A 19303-nucleotide genomic window follows, 5' to 3' on the forward strand; every position below is an offset into this window, starting at 1 on the left:
ATCTTATCAGGAAACAGGGTTTGAGAGTTTGAGAGCAGACAACCTGTCTGACCAGAATTTATTAGGCAGGAATTTCCTTGTCCTAATAAGCCTGGGAGCCCTACAGGAGACCGGGGCTTATTTCATCCCTTCGGCTTCGACCATAAAAGACGACACGCTTCCAATGGGGCCGTTCATAGGCCTGCCCTCAGGGGCGCATTCTCTTTCTCAGCGACGTTCCTTGCTGAGAAAAAGAAGTCAGCGATATTTCTCCTATTTGCTTTTGAAAGATGAGATATATGGCTCTGTTCTATCCGGCTCACCGGTGGCCAGTTCGAGGTTACCTCCCTTGTTCCCTAAACATTGCTGTTATCCTGTTCTTTTTTCAAGATGTCCAGATTTCATATTGTTCAAACACACATGCTCTACAAAAAATCTGTGCAGTTAATGCAATCATCACAGGGTCCTGAGGTGACATATATCCTCCTCAGCTTAGGAAGATGACGGGATTAAGAAATTAAAGACAGGCATAGGAAATCACAAGGGTATTGATTGGGGAAGTGATAAGTGTCCATGCTCACAATTTATGTTCAGAGATTGCAGTAAAGACAGGCGTAAGAAATTATGGAAGTATTAATTTGGGGAACTAATAAATGTCCATGAAATCTTCACAATTTATGTTCTTCTGCAGCAGCTTCAGCTAGTCCTTCCATTCGGGGTCCCTGACTTCCTGCAACATCATGCAACAACTCGCCTGCCTAGTGTACCATTATTTTCAAAAAATGTTTTCTTTCGGGCTTTGGAGATTATGAAAATACTTTTTTTTGCATATTCATGAGTTCTGTTCAGCTTTGCTTTCTAAGGAGAACCTGCTCAGGCATGCTGGGAATCCATGTCCAGGATCTGGCCCTGTCCACAAGGCTGAGGGACTCTAATCAGGCAGGGAGGCTGGCCCCAGCAATGCGGCTGGGCTTCGAAGGCCTGGGGTTCAGTGCGGAGAAATCCAGGCAAGAAGGATGCTGGGAAGTGTGCCAGGCCCAGCTGAGCAAGGAGAGATTCTTTGAGGAAGCCACTAATGGGAATGCAGATGATGCTGTGTTTCCAAGGTTGGCTGCTGCTAGGGAGGGAAGCAGGCTTGTACCTGGAGGGTCAAGGTGGGCCTCAGTCCTGGGAGGGAGATTGGCTGGGAAGGAAGCCAGAGTGAACTGTAGACTGGTGATTAAGGCCAAGATGGGGTCTATGAGTGGAGCTGGGGGAAAAACACTGCAGAATTGTGGTACACAGGGAGCTTGGGGCTGCTGCAGGTGCTGGGATCCCAAGTCCAGGGCTTACCAAGGCCTGTAGACCTTTCTTTCTTCTTCCTTTCCTTTCCTTCCTTCGTTTCTTTTTGTTTCTTACTCTCTTGCTCCCTCCCTCCATTCCTCCCTTCTTCCTTTCTCTTTTTCCTTTCCCTCCCTGCCTCCCTTCCTTCCCTTTCCTTTCTCCTTCCTTCCTTCCTTCTTTCCTTCCTTTCTTCCTTCCTTCCTTCTTCCTCCCCCCTTCTCTTTCTTCTTTCTCTTCTTTTCTTCTTCTTTCTTTCTCTCTCTTCCTTTCTTTCTTCCTTTCTCTCTTTCTTTCCTTCCTTCCTTTCCCCTTTCCTTTCCTCTCTCTCTTTCTCTTCCTTCCTTTCTTTCTTTTTTCTTTTTTTCTTTCTTTTGAGAAGGTCTCACTCTGTCACCCAGGCTGGAGTGCAGTGGTGTAATCATAGCCTGCTCTAGCCTCAACCTCATGGTCTCAAGTGATCCTCCCACCTCAGCCTCCCTAGTAGCTAGTACAACAGGCAGGCTCTGCCACACCTGGCTAATTTTTGATTTTTCGTAGAGATGGGGGTCTCACTATGTTGCCCAGCTGGACTTGAACCCCTGACCTCAAGTGATCATCCTGCCTCAGCCTCCCAAAGTGCTGAGATTACAGGTGTGAGCGACTCTGTTTGGCCCCTATTGGATCTTTCTCAGTCCCCAGTGAGAGCTATCACAGAATCATCAACCTATCACAGAATTAATTTCTTTTCCCAACCCTCTCAGGTATTGGAGATTATAAAAGTACATTTTTGCAAATGGATGCATTCCAGCCCTACTGGAAACATACTACTTTTGAGGTACACTTGCTAGAAAGGCTTTCAAGGGCCTGGCTGCAGAGCGTCTCCTGAGCTTCTGTCCGTGAAGACCAGCAGGAGTTCAGGGACAGCCTGCCTGAGCCTTGCACGGTGGTCCTTTCTTGGTGGACCTGCTCATGTAGAGCGGAAAGTTTGTGCGACTTCTCAGCATCTGGTGGTTAAAGACATGAGAGTAGACCAGCTACATAATTTGCAGGGCCTAGTGCAGAAGCTGTTAAGGAGTTTGAGACAGTGAGAGCAGAACATTAAACCTGACCCAGGCTGTCTGAGCCCATGCTCATGAGGCAGCTCAGTGACCCAGTGGTGTATGATGTACAAAATAACACATTCCAATAGTCAAACATTTAACCCATACCCAAGGAATCATAATGGTCTTAGGAGAAACTGTTTGGCTTGGGTGTCTCAAGATGAACACGTTGAGAAGTTTTAGAGATCAGCATTGAGGGAGACAGGAGATTCACTGGAGGAAATTGGAGGTGGAGAGAAAGGAAAAAGGGACCGAACACTCTGGGTGCTTGTGGGCAAGCTCTACTGCGAGGGCCTCACTTCTTTTTTTTATTTTTATTTTTTGAGACGGAGTCTTGCTTCGTCACCCAGGCTGGAGCGCAGTGGCGCGATCTTGGCTCATTGCAACCTCTGCCTCCCAAGTTCAAGTGATTCTCCTGCCTCAGCCTCCTGGGTAGCTGGGATTATAGGCAGGCACCACCATGCCCAGCTAATTTTTGTATTTTTAGTAGAGACAGGGTTTCACCATATTGGCCAGGCTTGTCTTGAACTCCTGACCTTGTGATCGCCCATCTCAGCTTCCCAAAGTGCTGGGATTACAGGCATGTCAAGGGAGCAAGAGAAATAGTTTGAAAATAAAGAAAGAAAAGATTCAAATATTCACAGAGATGAAAACAGACTTTTAAAAATAGAAATGAAGTAGGAGTGACAAGACTGAAATATAAGGGGCAAAAGAAAGCAAAAAGTGAAAGAACAACATAAATGATTTTTAAATGATTGTGTCAGTTTTATAGGGCAGGCTTTATAAAGTACCACAAGCTGGGAGCTCTAACACAGAAACTTACTCTCTCACAGTTCTGGAAGCTGGAAGTCCAAGATCAACATGTTGGGGGGTTCGTTTCTTCCCAGGGTTCGGAGGGCTCCCTCCCAGCTTCTGGTGGATTGCCTGCAATGTTCGGGGTTCTCTGACTTGTAGAAGCATCACCCCAACCTCAGCCTTCATGTGCACATGGCATTCTACCTGTGTGTCTCTGTGTCAAAATGTTCCCTTTTACAAGGACACCAGTCATATCGAATCAGGTGCCCACCCTCCTCCAGGAGGACTTCATCTTAACGAACTGTGTTGGCAATGGCCCTGTTTTCAAACCAGGCCACGTTGTGAGATATTGAGGATGAAGACTTTAATACATAAATTTGGCTGGGAGGGCACAATTCAATCAATAGCAATGATAAACAAGAGAAAGGTAAAACCAGGACAGTAAAGAGATAATTTAAAAGAAAACATTAAGAGCTACATTCCATAAATATCACTATGCCATAACAGGCAATTATGAAACTTTAAAAAATTAGGTACTCGGGAAGCTGAGGCAGGAGAATGGTGTGAACCTGGGAGGCGGAGCTTGCAGTGAGCCGAGATCGCGCCACTGCACTCCAGCCTAGGCGACAGAGCGAGACTCCATTTCAAAAAGAAAAAAAAAAAAAATTAGGATATTAAACAGAAATCGTTTACGTGAACAAAATAACAAGAACCAAAACCTTCTGGAAAGTATAACCAGAGCAACACAAACAAATGATTCAGACAGTGGGTGTCTTTGACACGGTGTGGCAGTTTCTTTGGGCTGAGACCCCAGGGAGTTCATCCTCAGGGCAGAAAATCAAGAGGGGGTGGATCAACCTAGACACCTGGGGTCTCCTCCCTCCTCCCTCTCCAGGTCAGAGGCTGACTTCTCAAGACCGACTGGCACACACCTGCCAGTCCAGCATCACCAGCCAGGCATGGGGCCTCTCCTTGTTTCTTATTAGATTGTGTGCCAGGGACAAAATACCATCATCAAGCCCCATGATGGCATACCGTCCACAATCTGTCCCCCATCATTCTGCCTGGGAAATTCTTGCCAACTCTGCTAGTTCTCTCCTTCCAACTTGGCTACTGTGTGTGTGTGTGTGTGTGTGTGTGTGTGTGTGTGTTCCTGTGTGCATGCGTGCCTGGTGCGTATGTGTGTTTTCACAAACTGGCACATATACAAAGTAGCCAAGATGTACCCTGAAAGAGAATGCCTGCTTGGCTCTGCAGGAGAGGATTTACGAGTTCTGCTAGACTTGCAGGGAGGAGAAGAGAAGGCCAAGAGTTTTTCTGGGGAATTTCTTTTTTCTTTCCTTTTTTTTTTTTTTGAGGTGTAGTCTCCCTCTGTCACCCAGGCTGGAGTGCAATGGCCCCATCTCGGCTCACTGCAACCTCCGCCTGCTGCTGGGTTCAAGTGATTCTCCTGCCTCAGCTTCCCGAGTAGCTGGGACTGCAGGTGCCCACCACCACGCCTGGCTAATTTTTGTATTTTTAATTGAGACGGGGTTTCACCATGTTGGCCAGGATGGTCTCAAACTCCTGAGCTCAGGTGATCTCCCCAGCTCAACCTCCCTAAATGCTGGAATTACAAGTGTGAGCCGCTGCCCCCGGCCTGATGAGGTTTCTTTTTAAGGGGTTTACGTGGAGAGGAGAATGGTGTTGTGAGAAGCAGTAGTTGGTTTTAGGGAGATATTAAGAAAGAGAAGGGGAAAGAGGTTATTAAAGCTTGCTTCTCCGTGCTTGTCTATTTTCTCTGTAGCATTTTTCGAGACACTGAAGTAAAGATCTGAATTCCTTTCACCTTTTAGCTTCCTTGGGAGGGACTCAAGCACTTGGACCAAGTGAGGTGCTTAAAAAAAAAATACTAATTGCAATTTTCTCAGTATTATTGATTAATGTAGGCACAGGGGCTGGGTGAGGCAGTGAATGTGGGGGGTGCCTGCCCTCCGGGAGGTGGGTGGGCTCCACAGGCTGCACGCCCTGTGGGGAGAGGCTGAGTTCACATTCCAGCTGCTGCTCTTCGGGCCTCTGAACCATTTCCTACAACACTTTTGACACCAAATGTTGAGGGGTGTTTTCCCACGCCAACCACTTCTCCAACACCGGCCGGTGCCCTTCAGTTCAGTTCAATTCACTTCAATTCTAACACGCAGCCCGCACAAGTTAACAGACCCTCTTCACTTCAGACGCCAATCAGTCACAAATCTCAGCCTCTTGTACTTCGGACTCGTCAGCTCTAAATCAGGGATTCCCAAGACCTCCTCCTTAGTTTGATAATTTGCTAGAAGGGCTTGTAGAACTCTGGAAAGTGCTTTCCTTACCATTACTGATTCATTATAAAGGATACAGCTCATAAATGGTCGAAGAGCTGTCCAGGGCGAGGATGGGGAGGGGCATGGAGCTTCCATTCTCTCTCCAGGTGCAACGGAGCAATTCGACTCCCCAGAAGCTCTCAGAACCCCACGGTTTAGGGTTTCCACGGAGGTTCCATTATGTACTCATTAGTGATTAAATCATTGGCCACGGGTGATTAGCTCAATCCCCAGCGTCTCTTCCCTCCCTGGAGGGTGGGGAGTGGGGCCCAGGTTCCTATCTTCTAATTGCATGGGTGGTTCTTCTGGTCTTGAAGATATTTAGGGGGCAACAGTGTCACCTCATTAGCATAAACCCAGGTAAGGTTGAAAGGGCTGAATCTTCTTCTTTTTTTTTTTTTTGAGATGGAGTCTTGCTCTGTCACCCAGGCTGGAGTGCAATGGCGCCATCTCGGCTCACTGAAACCTCTGCCTCCTGGGTTCAAGTGATCCTCCTGTCTCAGCCTCCCGAGTAGCTGGGATTACAGGCTCTCACCACGATGCCTGGCTAGTTTTTGTATTTTTAGTAGAGATGGAGTTTTGCCATGCTGGCCAGGCTGGTCTCGAATTCCTGACCTCAAGTGATCCGCCTGCCTTGGCCTCCCAAAGTGCTGGGATTACAGGCGTGCGACCGTGCCCAGTGGAAAGGGCTGATTCTGATAACAAAAGATACTTCTCTAACACCCTTCACTTAGGAAACTCCCAAGGGTTTTAGGAGCTTCATACCAGAAACTGAGGACAAAGACCAAATATATGTTTCTTAGTATATCACAATATCACATACCTAAGTGACTTCTCTCCAGAAAGTTCCCAAACCTTCTCACTTCTTTTTCTCATTTGTGCTTTGGGGACAATTAGTGTTATTAATATAATAATATTCCTTATTATAAATAATCTTTTTTTTTTTGAGACAGTCTCGCTCTGTCACCAGGCTGCAGTGCAGTGGCGCGATCTCCGCTTACTGCAATCTCCACCTCCCAGGTTCAATCGATTCTCCTGCCTCAGCCTCCCAAGTAGCTGGGACTACAGGTGCCACACCCAGCTAATTTTTGTATTTTTAGTAGAGACTAAAAAGACTAAAACCATGCTGGCCAAGATGCTCTCCCATCTCTTGACCTTGTGATCCACCTGTCTCGGCCTCCAAAGTGTTGGGATTACAGGTGTAAGCCACTGCGCCTGGCCAATAATTACTTTCTAGTGGACTTTTCACCAGCACATCACAGGTTCTCAACTGAAACATTGGTCGTTCCTGGAGCAGTTAAAACTATGTCAAATGCACCAATTATATATAGCAGTCCCAGTCTATTCCTGACCTCACCTGGTGTGAATGACAGCTCGTCCCTGCACAGCGGGGGCCGTCTCCTTGTGACTACAGTGATAGGTTCCACCTGAGTGGTTTCAACTAGGGAAACTCCAAACATTTAGTCTTGGTTAATTATTCTTCATCTCACCGTCTCAAACTTTCAAATATTAGAGATGCTGTACCAAAGGTGGCTCAAGGACAAGTGTGGTGCAGGACAGACGGTGGGACCTCGTGTTACAAAGGCCCTGTGGATGGCTGGAGACCTAGTGTGCTGGTGCAACGGTACTTGGCAGAGAAGACATTGACTTATGGTTGAGACTGAAGGAACTCTTGTTAATGTAGACATGGGAAGGCAATTAGAGGGAGCTATGGTTTTGAGAGAAGGGAGAGGGAGGACAGAGAGGGAACAGGGTGAGAAATGATGGATTTCTGACATTTCTGGGCCATGGAGCCTGGTGAATCCATAGCCCTTCTAGACCTCTTTGATCTCTCTGGTCCCTTCTCCTCCACACCATCTCCAATTTCAGGCTCTCACTGGGTCCTTTCAGAAGGAGAAGAAAGAAACACTCCAGGAGCAGAGTGAGCCAGCACAGAAGGAGTAAGAAATTCATTATCAAACAAGAGGACTAGAATACATTTGAATGAATAAAGAGGAAAACGAATCCATTTTTGTCCTGCTAGAATATTTGAAATTCAAAATAACTGGTGTTTATACAAATTTACAGCACGTATTGTATGTCTTAATCACCTATACCATTTGGAAAGCTGTGTGTTCTCTAACTAGAGGCAGGTCCGGAAGTAATTTATGATGAATCTGGCGTGCACTTCTCCCTCCATTCCCACACTCCCTGCTCAAATTGGGGAGCGAGTGACTGCACCTGCCTTCGAGTCCTCTCACCCTGCCCATCTGCCTGTTGGAAACTGCTCCTGGGCTTGACTACACTTTTACGGGGTGGCCAGGGAAAGTCTTCGGGGGCAACAGGCCACAAAGACCCCTAGGTGATGTCAGCTGGGGGTGGGCTGGGTGTGGATCTGTGAAAGTTGTCAGAATCAATATAGAGTCACTTACGTCAAATCCTAATAAAATGAAGTCAGGAGGCAGTGAAGGGAAGCCCTCATGCATATTTGCCTTATAAGAAGAACTATCACAAGAGACTCTCCCACGCCACAACCCTGCAGTTAAGCCCACTTGTATGAGAACAGCTTTCCACTAACAGCCAGTCCTAACGGCAGCCTTGCAAGTAGCCTTACGAAACCACAAGCTTGCAGTTGGGGCCGCTCCTGTGAAGACCCTCTCCTAGTACTGGCCGGTGCACACTTTGCCACCTGTGATAAGCCCTGTAACCAATAAACTTTTGTTTCAAAACCTGCACATACTTCTCCTTTTTGCCTTTTAAGGTTTCCCTTTGCCTTGGCCTCCCCAGATATGCCTGTGAGTAGTCACAGCGTGCACATCTGGGTTATAACCCTTCTGTCTAATCCGGAATAAACTCATTTCTTTGGAGGGCCACTCTCTCTTATTTTATTTTATTTTATTATTTTTTTTTTGAGACGGAGTCTCGCTCTAGCCCAGGCTGGAGTGCAGTGGCCGGATCTCAGCTCACTGCAAGCTCCGCCTCCCGGGTTTAGGCCATTCTCCTGCCTCAGCCTCCCGAGTAGCTGGGACTACAGGCGCCCGCCACCTCGCCCGGCTAGTTTTTTGTATTTTTTAGTAGAGACGGGGTTTCACCGTGTTAGCCAGGATGGTCTCGAGCTCCTGACCTCGTGATCCGCTCGTCTCGGCCTCCCAAAGTGCTGGGATTACAGGCTTGAGCCACCGCGCCCAGCTGTCTCTTATTTTAGATTGACATATCTGTTAAGCAAACAGGATTTTCCTTCTAACTCATATTTTTTATCCTTAAAAGCCAATTTATTTCTGTTATCATGATGCCAAAATTTTTTATGGCTTCTTGTGGCAGCCACTGAAAGAAAATTTATTTCGAGTGTACTTGTCCTGGTTGGGAAATATATAAAAGTAAGATAACTTTTCCCCCAGTGAATTTACTTAATTTTCTCCAATACCCAAATGTTTCCAACTCATAGATGATTTCCAAAGATACCTGGTGATGTCCATCTTATTGTACACTGGAGACAGGAAGAAGATATTCAGAAAATAATTATATTTGAAATAACGTTTCCTCAGTCAATAACTGTCTAGTCGTTGTCATCTCTTTTCCATATCACCTCTGGCCCCATCGGCTCCCCTCTCCTTTTCTATCTCATTGCTGGGGCTGCCTGCAGAGCCTGTCAATGCCCATGCTGTGTGGACGCCCAAAGACCGCCCACATGGGGTTGCCCCCAAGAGTCAAGTCCGCAATGGCGTTTGGAGTCATAGGGATAAGAAATGGTTTGAAAACTTTAGCATAAGAACAGTTAATTGATATGGCATTTCCCTAAGAATGCTTTTTGTTATAAAAGAATTAGAAACGTTTCTAGGTAAACGATTAGTTGAAATCACCGTGAAAAGAAGTCATCGAGTGTGAAAGTCAAAGTCACAGTCTCTGGAGATAGACAGGACTGGGTCAAAGCCTGGCATTACCATTGCTCAGCTGAGTGACCCTTAGCAGGTGACACTACTGCACCAAACCTGTTTTTCATCTTCAGAAACAAAGGTAACGACTATAAACCTATTGCATATTGGCTGATGTGAGGATGAAATGAGATAATACATTGGGCTTCTGTGCCTGGTACACAGGAAGCACTCCACAGAAGTGAGGCGCAGTTGTTGTTACTTGGCTTTAAGGAAATACAAGCATGTTCTTTATTCCCCTGGTGAGACACATGTCACCAGAGATTCTCCTCCCATCCACTCATGGTCTGGTGGAGGTGGACAACAGAAAGGTCATTATCATATACCCTGCAAGAGCCTCGCCCCCTGGCACCACCTTCCGATCAGATGGAACCTGTGGGCAACTGGCTCCTCAGCCCCTCAGAGGCCAGGCTAGATGTCCAAGGCTGAGCAAGCGAAGCTGCCTTCAGGCTAATGTGTCTACCACCCTAAAGATGCTCTCACAGGTTAAAGGACAGGGGATGGCCAATTCCTGGCTCTCTTCAGGTCGCCATTATGCATACAAATATATGCATATTTAGTTCAAAATTAAATGCATTCTTAGCTAATATACATATATTGTCTTAGTTCAGGCTGTTACAACAATTAGACTGGGCAATTTATAGATAATAGAAATTTATTTCTCACAGTTCTGGAGGCCGGGAAGTCCCAAGACCAAGGCACTGGCAGATTCCACTCTTCCAGGTGGCAGGCTGGGCATCTCACCTGGAGTTTCAGGCCCACTCCTTTGGCTTCCAGATGCATCTGCTTCTCTCTGGTGCCCATGTCTCCAAGATGTTCCCTGGAGAGGTCCTTCTAGCATCCACCTGGTCATGTCCCCCTACGATCCCACTTTCTACAACCTTTGCTGGCTTTCTGTTAAGCTTAGGGTAACACATACCTGATGTTCATGACTCAGCTCTGCCATTTCTTTCCATCTTCACTGCTGGCCTCTCCCCACCATGGACCCCCTTGTGCTGCCACAGAATGCTGTGACCACATGTTAACCCTGGGGAGCCTCAGGCCTCTCTGCCTCTCTTCCAGGGATGCTCTGCCTGGGTTGGACTGTCCTTCCCTTGCTGAGGCAGCTGGGGTCTGACGTCTTTCTCTGTGAAACCTTCCTCAACCTGCCCCACTCACCTTCTTCTGTCTCCATGGCTCTGTTCAGGTTGCCATTATGCATACAAATACATGCATATTTAGTTCAAAACTAAATGTCTTCCTCGCTAAAATACCCACGTTGACTCAGGCCAGGCTGTTACAACAATTAGGTTGGGCCACTTATAAATAATAGAAATTTGTTTCTCACAGTTCTGGAATCTGGGAAATCCAAGATCAGGGCACCAGCAGATTCCATGTCTGGTGAGGACTGCTCTCTACTTCAAAGACGGAGTCTTGTTGCTGTGTCCTCACATGATGGAAAGTGGAAAGGCAAAAAGGATGAAGAGATGAACTCACTCCTTGAGCCCTTTTAGAAGGCCCTAATCTCATCCATGAAGGTGGAGTCTAATTGGTATGGTTTGGCTGTGTCCCCACCCAAATCTCATCTTGAATTGTAGCTCCCATAATCCTCATGTGTTGTGGGAGAAACCCAGTGCGAGGTCATTGAATCATGGGGACAGGTCTTCCCGTGCTGTTCTCGTGATAGTGAATAAGTCTCGTGAGATTTGATGATTTTATAAAGGGCAGTTCCCTGCACAAGCTCTCTTGCCTGCTGCCGTGTAAGACGTGCTTTTGCTCCTCCTTCACCTTCTGCCATGACTGCAAGGCCTCCCCAGCCATGTGGAACTGTGAGTCCATTAAACCTCTTTCCTTTATAAATTACCTAGTCTCAGGTATGTCTTTATAGCAGCATGAGATTGGACTAATACACTAATCATCTTCCAGTGCTCCCACTTCTTAATACCATCATCCTGGGCTTTAAGATCCAACATATGAATTTTGGAGGGACACATACATTTGAATCATGGCACACAGCTATACAAAATGTGTATTTACATACATATGTAAGCACATATATACACATATGCATGCATATATATATGTCTACATTTATATATATGTACTGTGAGCTCCATGCAGGTGAAAATGTTGTTTTGTTCATCTTTATTTAGTCTGGTAGGATTTATCTATATGGAATATATAAACGAATATTAATTACATATTTTTCAAATAAAAATGTATGAAAATATAAGCATATTAAGATAAAAATGATATAAACATGGAAGTAGGATATACAAATTGGTAAATAAGTATATTGACATATAAATACATATATGTAAGTATACTTTTTCCACATCGAAAACTGAACTTGTACCAAATCAGAAAGGGAAAGGTTTGAAATGCTAGCTCTCTCTCTATAGTATATATAATCCAGATTTTCATGAATACATCTATCTACCTCTGAAATCTCTGTTTAGTTCTATTAATCCATGTCCTTTCTTGTTCCAATTTTACAGTATTTTAATTATTATTTTATACTGTGTTTTGATACTTGATAAGGTAATTTCCTTCTCATTATTTTTGTTCTTAAAATTTTATTGCCATTTTTGCATATTTTCTTTTCCGTTTGAACTTGAGAATCAACTAATCACTTATAATACATTATTTTTAACTTTATTATTTTAAATTATTTTTAATTTATTTATTTTTAAATTTTTATTTATATATTTATTTACTTTTTCATAGAACCACCAAGTCCAATACAATACATTTTGGCAGGAGTTTTCATTGGGATTACATTGAATTTATAGATTAGGGTAAAATCAATGTCTTTCTGATAAAAAAAACTCCTATCCCGAAATATCCTGTTTCTCTCTTTAGGTTTTTAGCTTTTGATTAGGTGTTACAGAAGATTTCTTTATATATGTATAGCGCATTACTTGGTAGATATAATTTAATGTGTTTTATAATTCTTGTTATTGTGAATGGGATAGTTTTTCGAAAATAAAACTTCTTTAGTTTGGAAAGTTTCAAAAGCATATGCAACTTGTAGGAGGGGAATGAGGAATCCTTGTGTTCCCCAAACCAAGCTGACTTATGCCCACTCTTCCTTTCTCCCTGCTCCACATAATCCTTTCTACTTCCCCAATTATTTTGAAGCAAATCCTGGATTTAACATTATTTCCACCATGGGCTCTTTCATGTTAATTTTGGGCCTGAAAACTTACTTAGCTTTCCTATTCGTTTTAATGACATATTGTTAATTTAACGTGCTTTTTCAGGTAGAGACACTTTTGACCTGATCTCTGCAGTCCTCAACATGGTATGTAACACAAGGTAGGTCCTTAATACTTGCATTTGGTTCGTTCGAAACTAAGTGCGTGACCGTCGTGATGACATCTCTCAGTTTGCTGTCATGTGGCACCACTGGGTCATCCTTCCCATCCCACGACAGTCCTTAGACTCAAGTTCAGGTTTAGTTAGTCTACGCTAGCCCCCTGTGCTGTTTACCATTCCACTGACAATGCATTTCTTGGCTACTGGGAAAAAACATCCTGCAGTGGGAACCAATCTCCCCTCTCCCTGCCTAGTCCTGGGTCTCAGTTTGCAGAGGCTCTGCCTTGGGCTCATTCTTGCAGAGCAGCAGCAGCAGCCGCAGATAAAAGTGGGGCAAGGTTCACCTGAGCACAAAGCAGAGCCCGGCCTGGCTAATAATTTATGTAGAGTTTCTATTGCTCAGAACCTGAATCCATTATTCAACTTTAAAACAGGAATAAAATATGCAAATGCAGCAGGCAGAAGTGCACACACAGCACACACTGTGCTTCAGCCTTGGCAATTGCTGGGCCCACTGGAGTTTCAGAGAGAAACACTTCATTTCCTCCACCTGTCAGTGTGTAGGAAGAGATAGAAACTTCAGCCATGGCACAAGAGCACCGGGCCACTGTTTATCTTCAGACCTGGCCTTGGGAGACATCTTTAGTGGCCCACAGCAGCAGAGAAGTCAAGACCAGCCTCTGGGGAGAGGCTTGGGTCAACCTGTCTTTGTCTTTCCCCTGAAAGAGGGAAACTCTTTGATGGCAGTTTCAATGCGAGGTTGTGCCCTTCCCAATCCCATTCTCCTATAAAATAACCTATTCTTGATGCCATCCATATATTAACATAAATCCCCTTTGACAATTTTTGTTTGATATTTTGGATTAGCACATTCTGCTACTTATTGGGTAAAGTAGCCATATTTTCTTTACTCTGATGTTGACCTCTGTCTATCAAGTAAGTCACTGAGAAGAGGTCCAGGCCGGGCGCGGTGGGTCACACCTGTAATCCCAGCACTTTGGGAAGCCAAGGTGGGCCGCTCACTTGAGTTCAGGAATTCAAGACCAGCCTGGCCAACATGGTGAAACTCTGTCTCTACTAAAAATACAAAAATTAGCCAGGTGTGGTGGCGAGTGCCTATAATCCCTGCTACTCGGGAGGCAGAGAATCGCTTGAATCTGGTAGGCGGAGGTTGCAGTGAGCCAAGATCTCACCACTGCACTCTAGCCTAGGCGAGCGTATGAGACACCATCTCAAAAAAAAAAGGAGGTCTACATTCAGCTTATCTACTCCCCAGTCACGATTTTAGGGTTCTCATCCATAAGAGGGTCTTGAGGCTTCTCAGTTTTAAAACTTGTGCTCATGGCAACTCCCACGCCATCCTTGATTCTGATACTCCTCTGCTTCTTCTCTGGCTTTGGTATGGCTTTCTTTGGTTCTCTCACCCAAAGTGGAACTGGATTGGTTGTATGCCTAGGCTGGGAAGATTTAATCTCATTTAAAAAGTAACTACTATTTAATGAAAAGAGGACTGGATTTGAAATCTGAAAATATGAGCTCAGGGCCTGCAAGTACAACTTACTGCTGGGGCCATGCTGGTGGAGTCATTTCATGTCCTGGAGCCTTCAGTGTCATGGATAACACTGAACTCAGACCTTTGGTACGAGAGTCAGACAGGATGATGGGTGTGAAAGTATTGGGTAGGATGTGTTGTTTATACTCATATCACTAGAACTGCATCCAGCCGACTTGCACCAGAACACATTACTCGTTGTTAAAATGTTGAAGTATTTCTATGCCAGTTCAGAAATAGCTGTCTTCCCAAGAAGCCCCACACCCTCAATGTCCCAGGGCTCCTCACTGCTCTGACCACCTCGACCTCTCGTTTACTGCCCCTGCACTCCTACTGTCCTGCAACAAAAGAGTTAATGCCTGGTACTATTCCCAAGACTCACAATTTTCTGCTTTTGGCTCCAGGCAACGCACATTTATTTTCCGCATTAACTGGAGCTTAACCCCAATGTTAAAAATTAGAATCTGCAGAAGTTAAAATTGGCCACTTAAGGCAAATTCTCTCTCCCTCTCTCTGAAAGTATGAATTACTGCTTCTACTGGCTGGGTAAGATGAACTTGATATAATAGCCCCAATCTTGTTTGTTCCAATAGAATATTTCATACGGTAGAAGAAGGCTAAATTATGTGTTTTGAAATTCCCTGAAGCTGGCAATTCAAGAAGTGTATAATTAAGCCCTGGCATTATTAAGGAGTAGAAAATATTTTTCTGCCGGGCGCGGTGGCTCAAGCCTGTAATCCCAGCACTTTGGGAGGCCGAGACGGGCGGATCACGAGGTCAGGAGATCAAGACCATCCTGGCTAACACCGTGAAACCCCATCTCTACTAAAAAATACAAAAAAACTAGCCGGGCGAGGTGGCGGGTGCCTGTAGTCCCAGCTACTCGGGAGGCTGAGGCAGGAGAATGGCGTAAACCCAGGAGGCGGAGCTTGCAGTGAGCTGAGATCCGACCACTGCACTCCAGTCCGGGCGACAGAGCGAGACTCCACCTCAAAAAAAAAAAAAAAATAGAAAATATTTTTCTTCCAACTTTCCTGTGGTTTAAAAACTATTCAGGCTTTGGATTTTTGTGATAACAGACTAGGTGACACATTCTAAGAACTACTGTTAAATGGTGAACGAAAATCAATGCATGTGGCCCTCCTTCTGGGAGTAAAAAGACTTTCTCACAGCTTCTCATTGGCAGCAGGCATAGGATTCCCTTCTTGGAGGTGGCCCTTAGAATTTGTGACAGGTGCAACACTTTTCATTTACAGCGTCTGGAAAGGATATGGTTCAGCCTTCAGATCCCTTTCTGGCAGGGTTGACAAGAGTGGGCCATGGCAGTCATTCAGTTCATGGCTTCAGTGAGATCCATACCTCCTTGAGAACTGCTCATGCTTCTCTAAAGAGATAACGTCACTAAAAGGTGAAGACTTTTCAGAAGAAAACCACACAAAAAAGGATATATTCTTGCATTGCTTAGATGTTGTCTTCTGTCCTTAGGGCTGTTATAACAAATTGCCAAAAACACGATGGCTTAAAAACAACAGAGTTTTATCATTTCACAATTCTGTAGGTCAAAGTCTGAAATCAAGAGTGAGCAGGGCCACATGGGCCCCTTCTGAAGGCCCCAAGGACAGTCCCCCTTTTCCTCTTCCAGCGTCTGGTAGTCCCAGGCCTTCTTTGATTTACGGCAGCCTCACTTCCCTCTGTGCCTGTGTCTCACATAGCCCTCCTCTCTGTGTCTCTGACTTTCTCTTCTCTTAAAAAGAACACCTCAGCTGGCTATGGTGGCACACGCCTGTAATCCCAGCACTTTGGGAGCCTGAGGCAGGTGGATCATCTGAGGTCAGGAGTTTGAGACCAGCCTGACTAACATGGTGAAACCCTGTTTCTACTAAATACAAAAAAATTAGCTGGGTGTGGTGGCACATGCCTGTAATCCAAGCTACTTGGGAGGCTAAGACAGGCGAATCGCTTGTACCTGGGACGGCAGAGGTTGCAGTAAGCCTAGATTGCACCATTGTACTCCAGCCTGGGCAGCAATAGTGAAACTCCATCTCAAAAAAAAAAAAACAAACCCAAAAAACCCCACACCTGCTGTTGGGTTTAGGGCCTCTCCTCAGTACAGAGTGCACTCATCTTGAGATAACTTAATGATATCTGCTGATAAAGATCCTTTTTCCCATGAGGTCACATTCACCAGTACTGAAGATTAGGACGTGAATGTGTACTTTAGAGTCACAATTTAACAGACTATAGACGTATATTTTTAAAATCCGGAAGATAACCTAAGGGATTGATAATAATAGTTACCTATTTGGGGAGAGGGAGGAAAGAGGATAAGGCAGCAGGGGAGGAAGGAGAATTTTGCTTCAATTTCATTCTTTTTTTTTTTTTTTTTTTTTTGAGACGGAGTCTCGCTCTGTTGCTCAGGCTGGAGTGCAGTGGCCGGATCTCAGCTCACTGCAAGCTCCGCCTCCCGGGTTCACGCCATTCTCCTGCCTCAGCCTCCTGAGTAGCTGGGACTATAGGCGCCCGCCACCTCGCCCGGCTAGTTTTTTGTATATTTTAGTAGAGATGGGGTTTCACCATGTTAGCCAGGATGGTCTCGATCTCCTGACCTCGTGATCCGCCTCCCAAAGTGCTGGGATTACAGGCTTGAGCCACCGCGCCCGGCCCCAATTTCATTCTTAAACAATTTAAAGTTTTGAGTCTGGTAAATCTGTCACTTAGTAAATAATTAAACAAGTCTATCTAATTTAAAAGATACATTTTTGCTTTTGATTTATTTGGGGGGACAGAGTCTTGCTCTGTTGCCCAGGCTGGGGTGCAGTGGCACAATCTTAGCTCACTGCAAACTCAGCCTCCCTGGTTCAAGCAATTCTCTTGCCTCAGCCTCTCGAGTAGCTGGGATTACAGGTGCGTACCCCCACGCCCAGCTAATTTTTGTATTTTTAGTAGAGATGGGGTTTCACTATGTTGACCAGGCTAGTCTCGAACTCCTGACCTCAGGTGATCCGCCACCTCGGTCTCCCAAAATGCTGGGATTACAGGGGTGAGCCACCATGCCTGGCAGTCAGTTTCAATCTTTTTTTTTTTTTTTTTGAGACTAAATGTTGCTCTCATTGCCCAGGCTGGAATGCAATGGTGTGATCTCAGCTCACTGCAACCTCTACCTCCTGGGTTCAAGCGATTCTTCTGCCCCAACCTCCTGAGTAGCTGGGATTATAGGCGCCTGCCACCAGGCCTAGCTAATTTTTTTTGTATTTTTAGTAGAGACGGGGTTTCACCATGTTGGCCAGGCTGGTCTTGAACTCCTGACCTCAGGTGATCCACCCGCCTCGGCCTCCCAAAGTGCTAGGATTATAGGCATGAGACATGGCGTGGGGCCCAGTTTCAATCTTTAACCAATGAAAACCTAAACACAAAACAAGAATTCTTAACCAATCATGATGAAACACAGTAACTTTTTTTTTTTAAATAAAAGGAAGGAGAAAGTGTTGAAAATTGACATCTATGTTTACATATCACAGCAACACAAAGTGCCAGCAAAATAAAAAAAAATAAGTATGTTGACGCCATAAGGTTTGCTCTGCTTCCCACTGTCATTTATTCAGTACGTGTGTCACTAGATCCAGGACTTGCTCTAGAAGTAGGAGGAAGTCAATGGCACTGTGAGAAACATGAATGACCAAGGGACTCTGTCACATCCTTTCTTACTCATGTGACTTCCTTATGTGAAAGGAAAATAAATCTTGGGGCCTCCAAATCACTAAGCTAAAGGGAAAACTCCAGCTGGATCTGCTTAGGGCAAACCTGCCTCCCATTGTATTCAAAGTCATCCCACTCTTTACTGAGATAAACGCATATCTGACGGCCTTCTTTGGAAAGGCTCATCAGAAACTCAGAAGAATGCAACCATTTGTCTCTTATCTACCTACGACCTGGAATTTCAGTATCAAACCAATGTTTATCTTGCGTATATTGATTGATGTCTCATGTCTCTGTAGAGACTACAAGGACATTTTGTTGTTGAAACTGAGCTTCACTTGAAATGCTTAAATACCTTGAAAGCATTTCAATTTTTGCCTTTACTCAAAATAAGTGGTGGTTACTTTCTAATGAATGCAAATCCCAGGATGTGAAAAGTGTGGGTTAGGACAGTAAAAGAGGAGGTGACACCATTTTAATGGTTTCTCAGAAGCTCTGCTCTGATGACCTTGGGCACATGTCATCAGTACCGCCTGAGGTTATGTCACAGGTGCATGTCCTTAACTTTGGCAAAACGAACTTCCTAAATTGAGATCTGTCTCAGATATTCGGGCTTCACGGCTATGTCAGCTAACCCCTTATGCTGAAAATGAGGACTTAGAAGGAAAGGGCAAGAGAGCCAAACTTGCTTTTTCCTTTTTTTTTTTTTTTTAAGTCTTTCCTTATTCATCAATAAGCCAAAAGTAGAGGTTGTTAGTAGAAAATGTGTGCACCAAGAAGGGAAATAAAAACTGTTGAGTTCATGTGCTGTAGTGTTTCCAATGTTCTGCTAAGAATGAAATATATATGCATGTACAAGCCACAGAATACAAATTGTGTAATTTTAGTGATGCTGCATATGAGTTAAATGTACTTATGTTTGTATTAAAAAGCGAAATTGCACAATTTGAAGAGTAATGGTAAAATTCATGCTAGTGATTTAAAACTGTATTCTTTCTTTACTCAAAACGACCTCCATTAGCAAATTAAAAACACCATGACAAATTGAGAGACTGTAGAAAAAGGGAGAAACCTTATCTTTTATTACATTCCATGGCACGTTTCTCCTGCTTTTTGAATGAGAGCACTTACAGCTTCATTTTGCATTTGGCTGCCAAAACTGCGCAGCGCCCCCTGCAGGGAGCTGTATCACGGTGTTCTGATCAGCCTCTGGGGCAGTGGCCTCGTCTGGTCCAATCAGCTTGTGGGCTGAGGATCACGTGATATGGAATATGGCCACCCCTGCATGAACTTGGGGCAACTGCCCTGGGTAGGTGCCGGTACAAGGAAAGG

General features: G+C 44.8%; 1 long non-coding RNA gene across 1 annotated transcript; it reads left to right on the forward strand.

The window, feature by feature from the left end:
- Positions 1 to 12654: 12654 nt before the first annotated feature.
- On the forward strand, positions 12655 to 19012 carry LOC117094354. Its single transcript, XR_004441521.1, has 3 exons — positions 12655 to 12709; positions 15834 to 16091; positions 17588 to 19012. It is a non-coding gene; the product is annotated as an uncharacterized LOC117094354 (long non-coding RNA).
- The last annotated feature ends 291 nt before the right edge of the window (positions 19013 to 19303 follow it).

This window comes from Trachypithecus francoisi, unplaced genomic scaffold (assembly GCF_009764315.1).
Source record: "Trachypithecus francoisi isolate TF-2019V2 unplaced genomic scaffold, Tfra_2.0 Lachesis_group13, whole genome shotgun sequence".
NCBI lineage: Eukaryota > Metazoa > Chordata > Mammalia > Primates > Cercopithecidae > Trachypithecus > Trachypithecus francoisi.